Genomic DNA, 18,094 nt, shown 5'->3' on the forward strand with positions numbered 1-18,094 from the left:
ACTTACTTTCCAGTGAGGGAACCACCGGATCCAGATCCCCCCCGACAAAATTAACAACAACCAAAAAACCTTCCACACACATAAGATGTCAGGTGAATAAAGCCAGGTAAGGAGAAAAGGGAGTCCCTGGAAGTGGAGAGGAAATTGATCTTTTATACGCTATGGTCAGTGTGGGCTCAGAGAGGTGGCACTGAGCAGAGACCCGGAAGAAGTGAAGATTGACTTCAGCTGAACATTCTACCGCTAGCCTGCCCTGGTTCGGGATGGTTCAGATTTGGCCACTGTGCCAGGGCAGGGGTTCTCAAAGGTGGTGTGGTCGGTCTCCACCAGAGTCAACTGAAGGACCCCTGGGCCCCCACTGAACGTGCCGTCTTGTTTTCCTGCTCCCCCCCTGGTGGGGAAGTAGCAAAGTGGGATCCTCATACCTGCGTAAGCCCAAATCCTCTTGTTCCTTTCTGCACCCTCTTCAGATACACTAAGAGCACATCCGTGATGCAGGAAGGTGTCAGACAAAAAGCGGGGCCAGCGGTGGGGTATAGCACTGCTGTGATTAGCAGGGTCATTTCTATGGTTTTGGCCTGGCTTGGTATCTCCAAACACTATTACCTACCAACACTGTTCCAACCAAGCAAGATGAGGGAAGAAAAATGTGGTCAACCACCTGAGGGGAATCCTATCAACAGTTCAGAAGCAAGAAATTTGGATCTGATGAGTTTAAGATTTCCTCCAGCAACATGTTCTGTTAACGCTTAGGAATCGTTATCCCTCAGCCTAAATATCCATTCTCCCTGTCCCCATGCAACTTGCCAAGGCCCAACGTTACAGTCAAAAGGAAGTTTTACGTTATATTTTAAGTTTAATTGTATGTGGTATTTAGCCTTTCCCTTTCTTACTCTTATTATTCATGTCTTACTTTTATTTTCTTTCTTTCCTTCTTTTTTTTTTCTGACTCAGGGAGGGGATATGGGGATATATGTATGCATATAGCTGATTCACTTGGTTATACAGCAGAAACGAACACAACATTTTAAAGCAATTATATTCCAATAAAGATGTTAAAAAAAAAAATAAATAAATCAGGGACTTCCTTGGTAGTCCAGTGGTAAAGAATCCGCCTTACAATGCAGGGGACACGGGTTTGATCCCCAGTCATGAACTACGATCCCAGATGCCACATGGCAACTAAGCCAGCGTGCGCCACAACTACTGAGCTCGTATGCCTCAATGAGAGAGCCTGTGTGCCGCAAACTAGAGCCCATGCGCCCTGGAGCCCTCACACCACAACTAGAGAGAGAAAACCCGCATGCCGCAACTAGAGAGAAGCCCACACACTGCAACTAGAGAGAAGCCCACGCGCCACAACAAATACCCAACACAACCAAAAAAAAAAGAATAAATCAGTTTTCTGAATCTCTGAGTCAACACTTGTTGTATACTCCAATCTCAAAGTAGAAACACTGGTAATAAAAAGGAGAGAGTGACAAAAAAGAAATAGCAGGAGACAGGAAGGAAGAAGAGTCACAATAACAGAAGGAAAGGCTACAAATAGAGCCCTAATTGATAGTTTGATGATGTCCCCCAGTTCTACCAACCCCTCCAGGTACCCACAGCCTCAAGCTCTTGAATTAGTGTGCTTGGGCTGCCGTAACAAAGGACCACAGACTGGGTGGCTTAAACAACAGAAATTTATTGCCTCACAGTTCTGGAAGCTAGAAGTCTGAGATGCAGGTGTCAGCAGGGTTGATTTCTCTGAGTCCTTTCTCCTCAGCTGGTGGATGGCCATCTTCTCCATGAGTTTCCACGTGGTCTTCTCTGTGTATGCGCCTGCATCCAAATTCCCTCTTCTTATCAGTATACCAGTCACTGGATTAGGCCATTAATGACCTCATCTTACCTTAATTTCCTCCTTAAAGACCCAGTCTCCAAACAGAGTCACATTCTGAGGTTCTGGACATTAGAACCTCAACTGATGAATTTTTGGAGGACACAGTTCAACCTGTCTCAGCCCTGAAGCTTCAGGATCTCTGAACTTTCATTTTCTTTGTCTTCGTCCTTCCTCCTTTCTGGGCTATTTATTCTGGAATGGAGGAATAAGGAAGAGGGTGTGCAGAGCCAATGGCACCCAAGAGACTGGCTCCATCACCGCAGTGGTGTGGATGCCCTGTCCTTTCCTCCCGTTCAGAACAGGCCCAGCCGAGCAGGGACCACATGGTCTCGCCTCAGTCCCAGTGAGCAGTGCACCTGCCCGCAACTCTCAGAAACAATGGACCAGAATCTCGCTCTAACAAAAGATGAGGGAGATGGGTTTCCTCAGTGATAGACCACTAGGGAAATGAATTTTCTCTTTTCTAGGGAGCAGTCAGGAGTCCATGAACAGAAGTCAAGCTTCTAACCATCCTTCCTCCCCTCACCAACACACCACCCATCTTCCCCTGCCCCCAAGATCTGAACATTCTGAAAGGAACCTGCATCCCTGAGTCCTCAGAGGTGAAAACAAGTTCTAGTTCCATCAGCCATCACCATCCACGTCCTCCAGACTTTAAGGAAGTTCTCAGGCCTTGTCCTAAGACCCTCTGCCTCACTTCTTGAACTCTTGCCTGAATCCCCCTTCAGGGATGAAGTTGGGAACACTAAGGATCTTTCAAACTCATAGCCCAGTGAACAACCCTCTCCCAACCTCCCACAATGGGGTGTTGTCCCAAAGACAGGACTGTTTTCTCATTTTTCTCCCTCAGACTCACCCAGCTTTGGGGGGGAGGCCAGACTTGAGCAGCACTCCCACGCCTGGATGACACAGTTACGCAATGGCATTCTCCTCAGACAATGGAAGGCTCACCCTAGGCTACAGTGCACGGTGCTGTGCAGATAAGATGGATTCCGAGAGTCTGCACAGAGCTGTCAAAGCATGGCAGAGCTTTAATGATTATCCAGAAATGGCCCCTCAGGCTTTCCATCTTGCCAAGGACACAAGCTAGAGCTACGAATATTGGCTAGGCCTTGGATGGGTCTCTGCTGTACCCTCCTCCCAACCCCACTCCTGCTTCTCAAGAATCAAGGAGAAATGGGCTGTTCACAAGAGTGTCAACTGCCCCTCAGGGCCCATCAGGTAAAACTGTTGAACAAACAAACCCGAGTTTCTTAAATTTACTGCAGAAAGAAGAGCACCATCTTGTCAGGGCCTTAGCAGTGTTCCCAAAGGGGGAAGTTAAGGAAGAGTATTTATAGTACTTTAGGGTCTGGGCTCAGAGAGTTTAAGGTGGGTCTTTTAAAGGAAGGACTTAGACAAAATTAGGCAAAGCTCCTGACATAATAGTTTAAGTTTAGTGGACACAGTAAAGAGAGGGCTTTGATGGGAATCTTGATAGGCACTCTCTCGTTTGATAAGCAAGTTGTTTATTTACGTAAGCAAATTAGTATTCTGATCAGAGAGCTGTTTGTACATATAAGAAAACTGTTTGCCTAAGTTGGTAGGTAGTGAGGCTGTAGTCACAGGTGTCTCAATTCTTAGTCTCTGCTCGTGGCCATTCTCCAGCCTAAGCTGGAAAATAAACCATTAATTTCTAGGGTTGTGATCTACCCAGATCTGCCCTGCTGTTTGAGGTGTCATGATCATGTGTCAGATTCTGATTGTAGCTATTTCTACCTCTATAAACATCAGGTTTTCCTGTTTCTGGTAGGCAGAAAAATGGCCCTTCAAAGATGGCCATGCCTTAATTTCTGGAACCTGTGAGTAGGTTATATTCCATACGTGTCAAGGGAAACTTTGCAAATGTAATTAAGGTTACTGACATTAAAATAGGAAGATTATTATGGATTATCAGGTGGGCCCAGTCTAATCACAAGTCCCCCAAAAAGCTGAAAACTCTCTCCATCTGGAAGCAGAAGAGATGCAGCTGCAGGGGAAGTAAGAAAGTTTACAAGTATGAGAAGGATTTGACATGCCTTTGTTGGCTCTGAGATGTAGGGGTCCATGTGCAAGGACCAAAGAGAGGCCTACAGGAGCTAAGGGTAGTCTTCAGCTGACAGACAGCAAGGAACGGGACCTTCTGGTTTATAGCTGTAAGGAATTAGATTTTGGCAACAACTTGAATGTTCTTGGAAAACAAATTCTTCCCGAAGGCCCCCAAGAAGAGCCCAGTCTGCCAGCACCTTGATTTCCGCCTTTTGAAAATTGAGCAGCTGAAACAATCAAAGCGGCCCAGACTTCTGACCTACACGCCTGCGACATGATAAAGTTGTATTGTTTTGACCACTGAATGAGTGGCGATCTGTCATGGCAGTGCCAGAAGACCGATGCACTGCTTTTTGCCGGCTGATCGTTTGTTGCGTCTTTTGACGGAACAGCAAGTACACATCAATATTTGAGCACCGCAGCATAACTAATGCAAAGGAAGGAATTATGATCAGTCCAGTCCTAAGCAAGGAGCCAAGTCTGTCCAAGAGAAAAGACCCATTACAGACGGAACAGCTTACAAAACCATATATGCAGTCATTAGTTACCTACTTGCCTCTTTTTTACGCTAGTCTCCCAGACCTCTAGAAATTTAAATACAACATTCTCCCCCTGAGATAGCCCATGTTCCACCTTGAAAGGCCAGTATTATATCTGGGGGTTCTCTGTTGTGAATCACCATCTGTCCAATCCTATAACCTTCTTGAGCCAGGACTTCTATGGGCTTCATAGCATTATCCAGCTCCCCGGTCAATGAGTTGGCCATAGTATATAGAAATTTCCAGAATTTGAGGGCCTTTATTTAAAACAGGAAATAAAGAGGCTGGAAGAAAAACAAAATAGTTCAGAATTCTCCTTAATGACTAAAATTTGGGGTATCAAATCAAGGTTTAGTTTTTTGAGTTATCTAAAAATATCTTCTTCCAAGAGGGAAAAATGGATGGGCCAAAACAAATTCTTGGTGATATCAGAGACTATTGGAAGGCAGGATAACAGAGACTATTGCTTTTCTGGATAACAAATCCCCATCTGGCTTGTGAGTTGCAGGCTTTTTGGCCACAAATTCAATCCTAGATATTGGGAGCCTCCCAATGATCAGTAATCAGACAAAGTATCCCTGTGAAGTTGTTGAATCTTGTTCTGGCAGGACTTGACAAGCGTGGTCTGGCATGAGCCAGTGAGATTTATAGAAACGAGATCATTAGGTGGATCTGAAACAAAAGAGCAGGAAATTGGGCTTAAGTTGTGAGCCTTTCTGGAAGCGTCTGCAAAAGTAATGCAGCTCCCAAACGTTTATGGTACCCTGGCCCATATGTTTCATAATCCCTTTCCAAGGTCTGCTTCTGGGAGCATTCAGTTACATAGGCCAGTTCCCATAAAAGATTCCCAGGCGTTGTTTCAGCGGAAATAGGAAATTTCCTTCCCAGGTGTGATGTGACAGCGAGTCTTAGATTTTTAGCTCTTTGGCCATCTTTGATGTTTGCCATCTAAAAAGTCACCAAATGGCTGAGGAAACCAAATGCCTCATCACGAAGGAATGGTACTGAAAAGAGATGGATGGCAACCAAAGAAAAATGAGTATAAAGCCAACAGTTGGTTTTATTGTATATTTTAGCCAAATCCTAAGCAAATCATAGCCAGATATTAGACTCTAAAATGCAAAGAGCAGTATGAAGACAGGAGCCTATGGGCGTCACAGTTAAGGGTTAATGAGTAGCTGTGAGCAGATTTTTTAAACTAGCTGAGAGGAAAGAATAACTAGCTAGGAGAACAAAGAACAAGAAATGCAAATTAAACCATGATCACCCATGGCTTAGGAAATCTGGATTTTGTTGTGTGGGTCTTAGGTGGAAATTTGCAGGAACAATTTACTCCATTGTCTGCTTGATCCAGGTATCGGTTTTATGCTGTTTCCTCCTTTCTGAGTTGGTCAGAATCCTCAGCTTAAAGCCCCTGGATGGGGCAGTCTTCCAGGGATCTTTATTCTAGAGACATAAATCCAAGGGTCAACCCCTTGGAGTTTTACTGGTGTTCTAGTTATTTCTTGATAGTTTTGTTTTTCCCCAGAAAACCATGTTAGCATGATATATCTTTCTTCATCCATTTACTTTTAATCTATATGTGTCATTATATACAAAGTGGATTTCTTATAGACAGCATGTAGTGGGGTCTTATTTTTTGATCCACTCTGGCAATTTCTGTCTTTTAATTGGTGCATTTAGACCAATGATGGTCAAAGTGATTAGTAATATAACTACAAAGTGATTAGTAATATAACTACCATATTTGTTACTGTTTTCTATTTGTTGCCCTTGTTGGATTTTTTTTCTATTTTTGTCTTCCACTTTTTATCTGCCTTTAATGGTTTTAATTGAGCATTTTATATAATTCTTTCTTAGCATATCTAGTAGAGAAATGACCTGGTTTCCTCAACAAATAAATGGCATAATAAAAAAAACAAGTGGGAGGGCTTCCCTGGTGGCGCAGTGGTTGAGAGTCCGCCTGCCGATGCAGGGGACACGGGTTCGTGCCCCGGTCCGGGAGGATCCCACATGCCGTGGAGCGGCTGGGCCCGTGAGCCACGGCCGCTGAGCCTGTGCATCCGGAGCCTGTGCTCCACAATGGGAGAGGCCGCAGCAGTGAGAGGCCCGCGTAGCAAAAAAAAAAAAAAAAAAAAAAAGCAACAGGGAGAACTGTTACAGATTTACAGATATATCAACCAAATGCAATGTATGAACCTTGATTGGATACTGAAACAAAAAGAAAAGTAAATTTTTGAGGTAACTGGGGATATTTGAACACAACCTGGGCACTAGATTATATTATGAGATTATTGTTAATTTCATTAGTTGGGATAATGGTTTTGGTGTTTAATTATGCTAAAAAATGACAGGAGGGCACGTAGATAGATGAAACCATCTTGGCAAATGTTAGCAAGTTGGGTAATGAGTACAGAGGGATTCCTTGTTTTTTCCTCTCTGTTTTGTGGCAAATTTTCCATTATAAAGATTTTTTTAGGCTGACAAAAGTGATCTTTATAAGATGTGGTACATACATACAATGGAATATTACTCAGCCATTAACAAGAATGAAATAATGCCATTTGCAGCAACGTGGATGGACCTGGAGATTATTGTGCTAAGTCAGACAGAGAAAGACAAATATCATATGATATCACTTATATGTGGAATCTAAAAATATGGTACAAATGAACTTATTTACAAAACAGAAACAGACTCACAGACTTAGAAAATGAACTTATGGTTCCTGGGGGGGATGGGGGGAGGGATAGACTGGGAGTTTGGGATTGACATGTACACACTGCTATATTTAAAATAGATAACCAACAAGGACCTACTTATAGCACAGGGAATGTTGCTCAATATTCTGTAATAACTTAAATGGGAAAAGAATTTGAAAAAGAATAGATACATGTATATATAATTTTTTTAAAGTGATCTTTATATTTGAAATAGTTGGCAATCACTCTCATAGAAATGATCCAAAAAACGAATTCACATTAGGTGACAGAAAGCTAAAAACCTAAAATCACACGTGGTGTGATTCTATTGAACTAAAATCAAAATAAGGAATCATAAAACATGGCTTCCAGTATGAACTGGAACACTCACCTTAACCTCCCTGGACCTCGGGTGATTCCTGCTCCATGAAGACAGAATAATAACTCCACTTATTTAAATTAAATAGGCATTTAAAAAGCCTATAACATTAAATAATTCACATTAAACCTATCTAAAATATGTAATGCTACATAAATAGTTGGGATTGTTATTGTAGTAGTTATTTTCATCAACATCACGATTATTCAAATGTATTTAGTTATAGGAGAGTGAAGGTGAATATCATATTTCCTATGGAGGGTAAGCCTGTGTAATGGGCCTAGGTGCTTGATAGAGAGAAGATGATGAAATAGACCAGAATAGGGTTGGATTCTCCTTGCCTGGTTTGAGAGACCTAGATATGGCCCGGAAGATGGGGCCTTCTAGGCCAAGACAGCTTTTTATTAACTCATTCATTCGTTCGTTTGCCCAACCAACAAACACATATTATGTACTTGCTACTACATGCCAGGCACTGTGCTGGTTGCTGAGGAAGAAAGGAGCTCAAAGCTGAGTGAGAGGGACAGACGTCTACAAAGATGATGATAACAGGATGTGGCATTATGGGAACATGGAATAGAGACATCCAACTCAGCCTTGGAGTGTGAAGGAGAAATAGTAGGTAGGCTTCTTCAAGCTGTGCTGGTCAAATATAAAGAGTGGGAAAGAACATTCCAGCAGAAGGATACCATTACCAAAGACATGGAAGACGTGCTTTAGGAAACCACAAAGTGGCAGCAGTGGTGTATTTTTTGCCAGAGGCAGGAAGATCTGAGGTTGAAGGCACCCGTCAGATTTGAGACTGAACAAGATGACAGAGGCCAGAAGCTGGGCATGGGGAGCACGATCCTTCAAACCAGGGGATCTGTGGACCTGGTGACCAGCCCGCAGGGGCAACTAAGAGTCTCCTGGGGGTTGGAAGTGGTAAGGAGGGAGCTGCTGTGCTTTTCCCTGCATTCTGGTTCAGTTCTGCTTATAGGGTCTCCAGGGTGGCACACCCGACTTTAGGCTGAGGAAGCCTAGGGCGCTGCGCAGGTGTAAGCAAGCCACTGGGCTGAGGGCGGTATAAACAACAGCTATCTTTAATCAAAGATGCCGCAGAGGAGTGTGCGGTGCTGAGAGCACATTAATTAGGGCCTCCCAGGTGATCAAACAGAAGTACCACTTCCAGCTCAGTTAAGAAAAATGGTAATTAAAATAAATAAATAAATAACGTAAGGTTCAGATGCCTCTCTGCTGCCTTTTCAAGTCAAAACTCCATCTGTTCTTTGATTTGGGGGTGGTGAGTGAAGACTCCCCTCTCATCTATACAGCTGCAGAGCAAACAGCATCCTTTGACATTTGGGTCCATCAGATGGGCCCACGGAGGCGCTGCCAGCCTTCATCTCCCAGCTCCTGTCTGACTCACATATAACTCCTCCCTGCTTCCTTATCCAAGGGTGAACCTCAGTGTTGCTGTTCTCCCACTAAAGGAGGTGGATGTATGGTATGTAGATATAGAAGCTTTTTCTCATCTCTTTCCATGGAGCTGAGGTCAGTCCCTCATTTGGAGAACTGAAACTCAAGGAAACAGTACAAAGAGTATGCTTCTTAAACCAGAATCTTAGGATACCTACATGTGGGACTGTCCTGGATGTATTCCCAGTATCCCCCAAAATCTCTACATCATTTTTTAAATTTTGTACTTTTGTGTTAATCATAACCTCAAAAATAACGAAATCACAATCTGGAATCATCTTACGAGTGGCATTATGGGATTCTGTGCTCAGGTTTGTGCCACCAGAAGGCCAAGTTGTTTCAAGCCATGCTGTATGAACAAAGGTTTCCAAATAGTTTACATCAAAACAATCATTGTCTCCAATTCCTTAGCCTCAACTCCTCCCTAAGGGGTATACGTGTCAGGATTTGCAGCATTAACTATTGCAGGTAACCTGTACGTAAAGGATATGAGGTAACTTAAATTTTGGTTCAGGAGGCAGGGAATGCAATTGTCACATTAGAGCTGCTATGCCACACTCACAGTATTTTGCTATCACTGGAACCCCCTGATGTCAAAAGAATGGTTTTGTAATAAAAATTATAGATGTATCCTAAAAACAAGCAAAAACAAAAAGACCATTGTTGTAAGAGCAGAGGTGTCACACCTACTCTCCCACAATAGTGCATTCAATTTGTATTTACTTTTCTGCATTAAATAAAATCTTTCATGTGAATCTTTTCTTCAAATAAATAGAATACCTTTAAAGAATTTTAAAATAACATCTCAGAACTGGCGTTTGAGATTTACATGCTGGCCGTTTTGATCAATTTGTAGACCTGATTGTCCTGAAATAGCAAACATGGCCCTGAATTTACCCAACATGGTTTGGACCAATATATTTAAATGCATTCTTGTCATTATTATTACTGAAGTCAAAATAAAGAAATAATGTAGAAGTGAATGTGAGCCTTCAAATTTCTCCCCTTTAGCCCAAAAAGTAGCTTTCAGGAAGCCCCATCATTTGTCAGTGTGAGGTCATGGTCCTGGGGACAGGCTTCGGAGGTACTCCTCACAGGGCAAATCCCTGCCCTGCCATTGGCCAGCTATATGTTTTCTCTACATTTGCCCCTTCAACTATAAAGTGGGAATAATAATAACACCTGTTAAGTAGGGTTATTTCAAAAACTAAATGAGTGAGTAAATAAAGGTAAAGTTATTATAACAGTGCCTGGCACATAGAGAGAGGTTTAAAAAAAAAAATCAGTCATGAAATGGTAATGGTTTTAGTAAGCTATGGGCAAGTTCTTCAATCCAAGGTGAGGCCAATTGAATGGTTACTCTTTTCTACCCTTTGTGTGCCCTCGCTGGATTCAGAGCTTCTCATGGTGGAGAAAGGGGCCTTCATGGACAAAGTGGCCTACATACACTTCAGGAGTGGTTTCCAACCATGCTCCTTGGAACCCAAGGGTACCCTGAGTTCCATGACATGTTTTGGGTTCCACAAATGTTCTGACTCAAATTTATAACATGATTTTTTTTAACTCTAATAAGACTCAACACAATCTCAAATGGCTCTGTGCTAACTTTGGTATTGAAGACAACCAACCAATGGGTTGTTAACTCCATTCTGCCTAGTTAACTTGTTTTCATGCAGACCTTGGAGAAAAACTTGTACTGACAGATCGGGGGTTATATTTGAAGGGCTTGTAAATGAGTCATTGATTATGATGCCTGTAGCTCTGCACTGATCTTTTTAAAATTCAAACATGCACAAATAAAAATCAAAAAGTAAAAATAAAAATGTATATATAATCCAATACTCCATGAGAGACCAGGCAAGTTTGGTTTGTTCATTCATTCACTCAACAAACATTGATTTTGTGTCTGGTTGGTTCTTCTCTGGGCACTTTTATATAGCTATGAACAAGGCTCAGACACATTCATTCAGCCTGTACTGAGTCATAATTAATATGCAATAACAAAATCAGAACACTTTTCATCGTGTTACTGTCATAAAATTGATAGGCTTAGTGTTTATTGTAAGGGTGGAGTGTTTATTGAATGACTTTTATATTTATGATAAGGAAGTGAGCTTGCTGTTAGTTGTTGGTGATTTAACTTTGAAACAAAAAAGTCCTACAAATCCTCTTTAATGCTTTGGATCAGTTTGATCGAAGAGAATCTTGAATTGCAAGGTAAGCTACTTGTCTGTTTGAATCAGGATTTTCTTGATATTGTATATCCAAAACAGACTACAGAAATAAGTTGGATATTGAGACTTGTATAAGACTGCAAATGTCAGCCACTATCATGATTTCCAGTTTTTGCATTCATCAAAATAGATTCAGTACTCTCTTTGACTGACTTTATGATAATTAAGAAAAGGTGTAAGTATGAATTTATTAAATACGTTTATACTTATAAAATGGTGTCTTTATGTGCTTTATATATTAGGATACTGTGTGAAATTTTGTCTAGAGAAAATCATGCTTCTGACATTTTTAAATTGCTGGTCTAAAGAATCCAGTGAACTGAAGGAGAGAGAAGGTGTGATGAGTTCCACCCTCATAAATTGAAAACGAGAGCAGGGAACCATCAGGCCTTCCAGTTACTAACACGGGAAAGGAGTCAGAAACAGGATAAGTTCCTATAAGAATGCTGTAAGGTTCCAGAACCTTTTTATTCCCTACAGTGTTTATTTTTAAAGAAAAAAAACAACCTCAAACCCCTTTATCCTTGCCCTTTCTTAAGTATTGGCAATAGAAACCTTAGAGCATAAAAGCTCTGTAGTTCTATTTTAAGGGACCACAAAGAAGAGAGAAGCTTGGGCGACTGGTCCTACCCCATTCTAGAAATATGGTCAGCCCTTAGAGCTCTGATTTGGAAAGCTACTTTGCGCTACTGACCCCAGCCCTCCAACCTCACCTGTGTTCTCAGTGTCGGTGGTAATATTTTCCTTTATCCCTAATGAATTTTCTCTTTCTCCTTACTTAGAGCAGTTATTCCAAACATTCAACGTGCTCCCAAGTTCCCTGCTCTATCCTGGCCTACCTCACAGTGCATATAAAACTAGGCATTATAGTTAGGTAATCTGTGTAGTGGTTTAGAATATGTACTGTTGAGCCAGACTAACTGGGTTTGAATCTCAGCTCCACCACTCAGTAGCTGCATGAGCTTGGGTTGAGTTAACTCGTCACAGGCCTTGGTTTCCTCATCTATAAAATAAGATCAAAATGTGACGGTTAACTCTATGTGTCAACTTGGCTGGGCCACAAGGTGCCTGCCTATTTGGTCAAATATTATTCTGGGTGCTTCTGTGAGGATATTTTGGGATAGAATTAACATTTCTGTTGGTCGACTGAGCAAAGCAGATTGCCCTCCTTACTGTGGGCAGGTCTCATGCAATCGGTTGAAGGCCTGAGTAGAGCAAAAGGGCTGACTCTCCCCTGAGTAAGAGAGAATGCCTCCTGTCTCACAACCTTTGAACAGGGACATTGCTTTTTCCTGCCTTAGGACTCAGACGGAAACATTGGCTCTTCCCGGGTCTTGAGCCTGCTGGCTTTTGGACTGGAACTTACACTATTGGCTTTCCTGGTTCTTGGGCCCTTGGACTTGAACTAGAACAACACCATCAGCTCTGCTGTTTTACTGCTGGGTCTCCAACCCGCCAACAGCACATCCTGGGACTTGTTGGCCTCCATGATCATGTGAGCCAATGCTTTATAATAAATCTTTTCTCTATTTGTTCTGTTTCTCTGGAGAACCCTGAGAATACAAATGATGACACCTTCTTCCCAAGTTAGGCTAATGAGCTGATAGATGTAGGGCTCTTAGAAAAGAAGATGGCACATAGTAAGTGCTCAATAAGTGTTAACTGACTGAACACATAATATGGCCTCTCTTCTCTTCCAAAATCATGTAATGACAAAAGAAATATAAAAACAAATTCAAAGCAGCACTGGAAAGTCAAGAAAGGTGCCAACTAGTAGTCCACACCAGAAGAATTTTCTGAAAAGTGAAAGGGAAAAGATTGACAACAAAGCCCGCAAAACTAAGGAAGTCACAAATCCAACAGGTGAAAAAGGAAAGCTTCAAAAAAAGTGAATTTTCCGGGCTTCCCTGGTGGCGCAGTGGTTGAGAGTCCGCCTGCTGGTGCAGGGGACACGGGTTCGTGCCCCGGTCCGGGAGGATCCCACATGCCGCGAAGCGGCTGGGCCCATGAACTATGGCCGCCGAGCCTGCGCGTCCAGAGCATGTGCTCCGCAACGGGAGAGGCCACAACAGTGAGAGGCCCGCGTACTGCAAAAAAAAAAAAAAAAATTCGGAAAAAAAAAAGTGAATTTTCCATTAGTCCTGCAGAAAACCCTTAAAATCATAGGCACCAGAGGCTCACATAAGGGAAATTAATTTGTCACTGAGTGACGGAACAGCTTCTCTAAGTTCTTACTTTCAGAACAACGTATTCCAGGGCTTACCTCAGTCAAATTTTAAGGGCTGCTCTCTAAAATGGGAGTTCTAACATTAAAGTTTTAACTTGCAAGTCCGTGTTAGGGCTGGAGAATCAGGATACTGTCCCAAATAACTTAAGGCTACAGGGACATTTGGACAGTCTTCTCCCAGAAAATAAGCTACTTGCATACCCTAAGTCCATGGTTCTCAAAGTTGGCTACATATTAGAATCATTGGTGGAGCTTTTGAAACCAATGAGGCCTGAGTTGAACCTGCAGAGGGTCTGACCTAATTGCTCTGAGGAGCAACCTGAGTGTCGTGATTTTTTAAATCTCCCCAAGGTGATTCCAGAGTGCAGGCAAGGTTGAGAACATGTTAAATAGAAGCCAACTGTCAGTAACCCCTCCCACTTACAAAACTAACAGAAATGAGGTATCTACTAGTTTGAACTATATGAAATTTCCAATATTCAACCATTTTTTTTAACCTATAAACAAGGCAATTTCACACATAGCTCATTGAGCATTGGAAATTGGAGGAAAGGGGATCTTCGTTATGTAGTGTCAGAAAGTTTAGCAATACTGTCACTTGCAGTAATGTGGACAATAAAAAATATACCCAATGAACTGGGTGATCTAGCTGGAGATATTTACAGGTCAAGTGCCTATAGTATTGACAGGAAATGTAAAAAGTGAAGGATATATTAAGAAAGGACTGTTAAACAAGGAGGAACTGGGAATTTATGGTTCTGAAAATTCTCAGCCTCTCTAAACAGCAAAGGATGCCAAAAGTAAGAAATGGCTCCTAAGATCAAGTCCAGGACGTTGCCAGGAAAATATTGACTTACTAAGCACCTTTCTGAACCACCACCTCCTCTCCAACCCCACTACTATTGCAGTATTTCAAGCCTTTACTGTCTCTCGTATGTTTTTATGACAGCATTTTGCCTGATCTCCCTGTATTTGGTCCAACATCATCAGTTTCCAGACAAAAATCTTTTAGCTGGTGATTAACATTTCCTTCTTCTTCCTATACACATGCAATTGGTTCTCCCAGGGAAGTAACACCAGATCCATATTCAAAGTCACCTTAAAACAAAACAGCCCCCTGACAACTATATACCCCAGACAGTGCAATGTAATGAGACTTTGGATACAGAAGCAACGGGGCTTGAAGCACCGCTGGATGCCAAAGAAGGTTGAAGCTTTACTACTAGAGCATAAGATATAATTGGGAAAATTCCCAGAACTGGTATCTCTTTATTCTAGTTATCTTTTGCATTGACAAATAATAATGGCAGCCGTTCCCAATTAAATCCTTATTTCCTATTTACACTTTGTAGCCCAAAGACACTCTAATTCAGTAGACCCTTGGCATGCAAGAAGCTAACATTATCACCTACCATGTACCAGCAGCCCCAGAGATCTTTGACATGTGGACATGTGTGATTTTGCAGAGACACAAATCTCAGCCACGTATGCTACGAGGCTGCTGTTTGTGAGTGAATCATTTAGCAGTGAGAGGGCCAAACATCCTAGAGTTTGCTGAGTCATACACTCAGGAATGGAAATTGAAGGCCAAAGTTCAGGAATATTAGCAAATGGTTTAAGGCAAAGGGGGCCCAGGTGTTTGTCATTCTGGAGGTAAAAAGGAAGGAGAAAGCTGAGATGGTGACACTGCCCTTCACAATGAACCTCAATGGGAGAAGAACCCCAGGGAAAGAGTGGCTAGTGGGCAGAGCCCATCTTGGGAAAACTGAGTTCTTGGGAACTTTGACAAAGAGAAGAGAGTTGGACAAGCTAGTCTGAGGCCGAGATGGAGACCCAGAGCAGCTTACAACAAGAACCAACCGAAAGAGAGAAGCTAAGAGCCTTACTTCCCTATCAGCATGAAGAATCATTACTTTTATTATCCTAAGTAGAAATGACTTAAAGCACAGAATGTTGACCAGGATGCGATAGCTGGAAGAGGCTGGTATGTAGGAGACAAGCCAGGAGTGACACACAATCCTCAGGCTCCTTGCCCAGAAGGGCAATCCCTCAAAAACATGAGTCTTATTTGGGCAAAGGTATCAGACTCCTAGTACCCATTTATATGACTTGTTTCTGCTCCCTCTTGTACTCAGGGATGTCTGGATAACTCTATCCAGGGATAGGGGAATCTGCACCTTTGGGGGACACATTATCCTGGAAATCAAATTAAATGCCCTTTCGTATTGAGCTCATCTTGCTTGTCGCTGAGGGCTGGGTACAGCAGCCTAGGGAGACGGCGTTGCCAGGGCTGGGCCTTGGAAGGAAATGGGTTTAAGCGTCTAGTTCAGTTTCAACACTTGGAAATCATCCATCTTGATGAAGAAATGAAATCAGATGATCTTTTACTTTGCTCATTTGGGGGCAACAAGACATGTCTCTGCATCAGATAATGGGCTTGTGACCCCAAAGGACACTTGCTCTCTCCATTTCACCTCGGCAGCTAGGTGTAAGCTCCGGGCAGCAGATGCGAGCATGAAGGAAAAGGGGCTTCCTTAATGTGCACAGTCAAGGATGGATGGTCTGAGCCAACAGAGAGGTCAGGGACACGGGGAACCCCAAACGGCAGTTTTTAATTTTAATTTTAATTGGCCTTGGCATACCCTAGATGACTTCCTGCATAATAAATCCATCCTCCTAATTATTAGCTTAATTAACCTAATTATTGGTTGGGCTAATATTTAAGTTAGTAGGTATTCTCGAAGTCACTCACAGTGCACAAGGACCCATAACCATGCAGAACCAGGAGCATTGGTCTGAGATGACACTGTCGGGTAATTGGGAGTTGACAGGCACTCCCACGGGGGGCATCAGGCACACTGTTGACCAGTGTAAACTGGTTAAACAAGGTTCTGGGTCAGCCAGGCACCCCAAACTCTCCAGCCATCCTTCAGGGCTGGTTTCTCTTAATGGTGTTGACTTTACCCGGGGTGCTGAGATGGGAGAAGTGGCCCCAATTTACCATGCTGGCGCTCACCTCCACACCTTGATGCACCCCACTTGTATTACCCTACTCTTAAACTTCACTGGGCTCGCTCCTCCTTAAACTTTGTGATCGTGCTCAATCATACCGCCTCCTGGCAGGCTTCTCGGTGGGCTTCCTAATCATTGTTCACGTATCTATAGCATCCAACACATTACCTTGTGGGGAAAGGCACTCAATAAATGTTTGATGAAGAAAGGAATCAATTACCCTGTGCTTAGCACTTTTTATACTCTACAATGATTGTCTGTTTTCTTATTTATAACTCCAAGTACTGTGAACCCCTTGAGGACAAGAAACTTATTTTATTCATTTGTATGTCCCCACTCCTAATAATTCATGGCACAGAAAAGGCACTTAACAAATGGGGGAAGAACCCATCTTAGGAAGCTGACTCTTCTGTTTAGAGACTATCCTTAAATAAACTAACTTTTGTGTAAAGCTTTCTGATTTATAAAATGTTTTTGATGTCTTATTATTGCTTGTCCTCGTTGCAGGAAGAGTGAGGGCAAACTGTGAATTAGATACTTGTATCATTCCCATTGTACAGATGGGGAAACTAAGGCTCATGAGGTTACATGGCTTGCCTGAGACCACACAGCTTGTAGATGAAGCAAGAACTCAAGCTGGTTGTCTGACTTTGAGTCTATACTCAGTTATTTTCTAATCAACAGCAAAAGCTTATTCCCATCTCTTACCCACAAGTCCCATCTCCCAGGAGCACTCTCCTCTCAGCTGGTTATAAACTAATGTTCATTCAGAGGTTAGCTCATTGCAGTTTAAGGGTTAAGATAATAGCATGTACAGAGGTCTTTGCCTTTTAAGATGACACTCCTGAAAATTGATGTCTAGAATGGAATGACCTTCAAGTGCAAGAATTTTAGACACCAGGCCAGACAAGAAGAAGGTGGTTTATAACTACAGGCAGTAACTTAGGTGACCCAGGTTAGTCGCTTATGTATGGTATGGAAAATGACGATATTAGTCATTTATTCCTGCATAATGAATTACTCCCAAATTTAGCAACTTACAACAACAGTAAACATTTATTTTCACACACAGTTTCTTAATGTCAGGAAACTGGGAGTGACTCCACTGGGTGGTCTGGCTCAGGGTGTCCTGGGAGGTTGCAGTCAAGCTGTCCATTGGAGCTGCTGTCATCTGAAGGCTAGACTGAGGCTGGCTGGAGGATCCACTTCCAAGATGGTGCACTCACGTGGTGCTGGTTGTTGGTACGAGGCCTCAGTTCATCACCCTTTGAGCCTCCCTCTCCATGGGCTACTTGTGTGTCCTCGGGATACAGCAGTTGGCTTCACTCAGAGTGAGGGCTCCAAGAGCAAGCAAGGCAGAAGCCACAACGTCTTTGCCAATCCAGCCTTGGGAGTCACACTTCCTCCCTTCCGCAGTATCCTGTTGGTAACAAGGCCAGTCCTACACAATGTAGGAGGGTATATGGAAAGTTCGGATCATTGGGTACCATCTTGGAGGTGACTACCACAAACTGGTGGGTTGTTATGACCAGGATCTTTCCTCTGCCCCAGGTTTGCTTCATCGATGACTCCAGCATGAAATAAAAGTTTT

Source organism: Pseudorca crassidens, chromosome 2, assembly GCF_039906515.1.
Source record: "Pseudorca crassidens isolate mPseCra1 chromosome 2, mPseCra1.hap1, whole genome shotgun sequence".
Lineage (NCBI taxonomy): Eukaryota > Metazoa > Chordata > Mammalia > Artiodactyla > Delphinidae > Pseudorca > Pseudorca crassidens.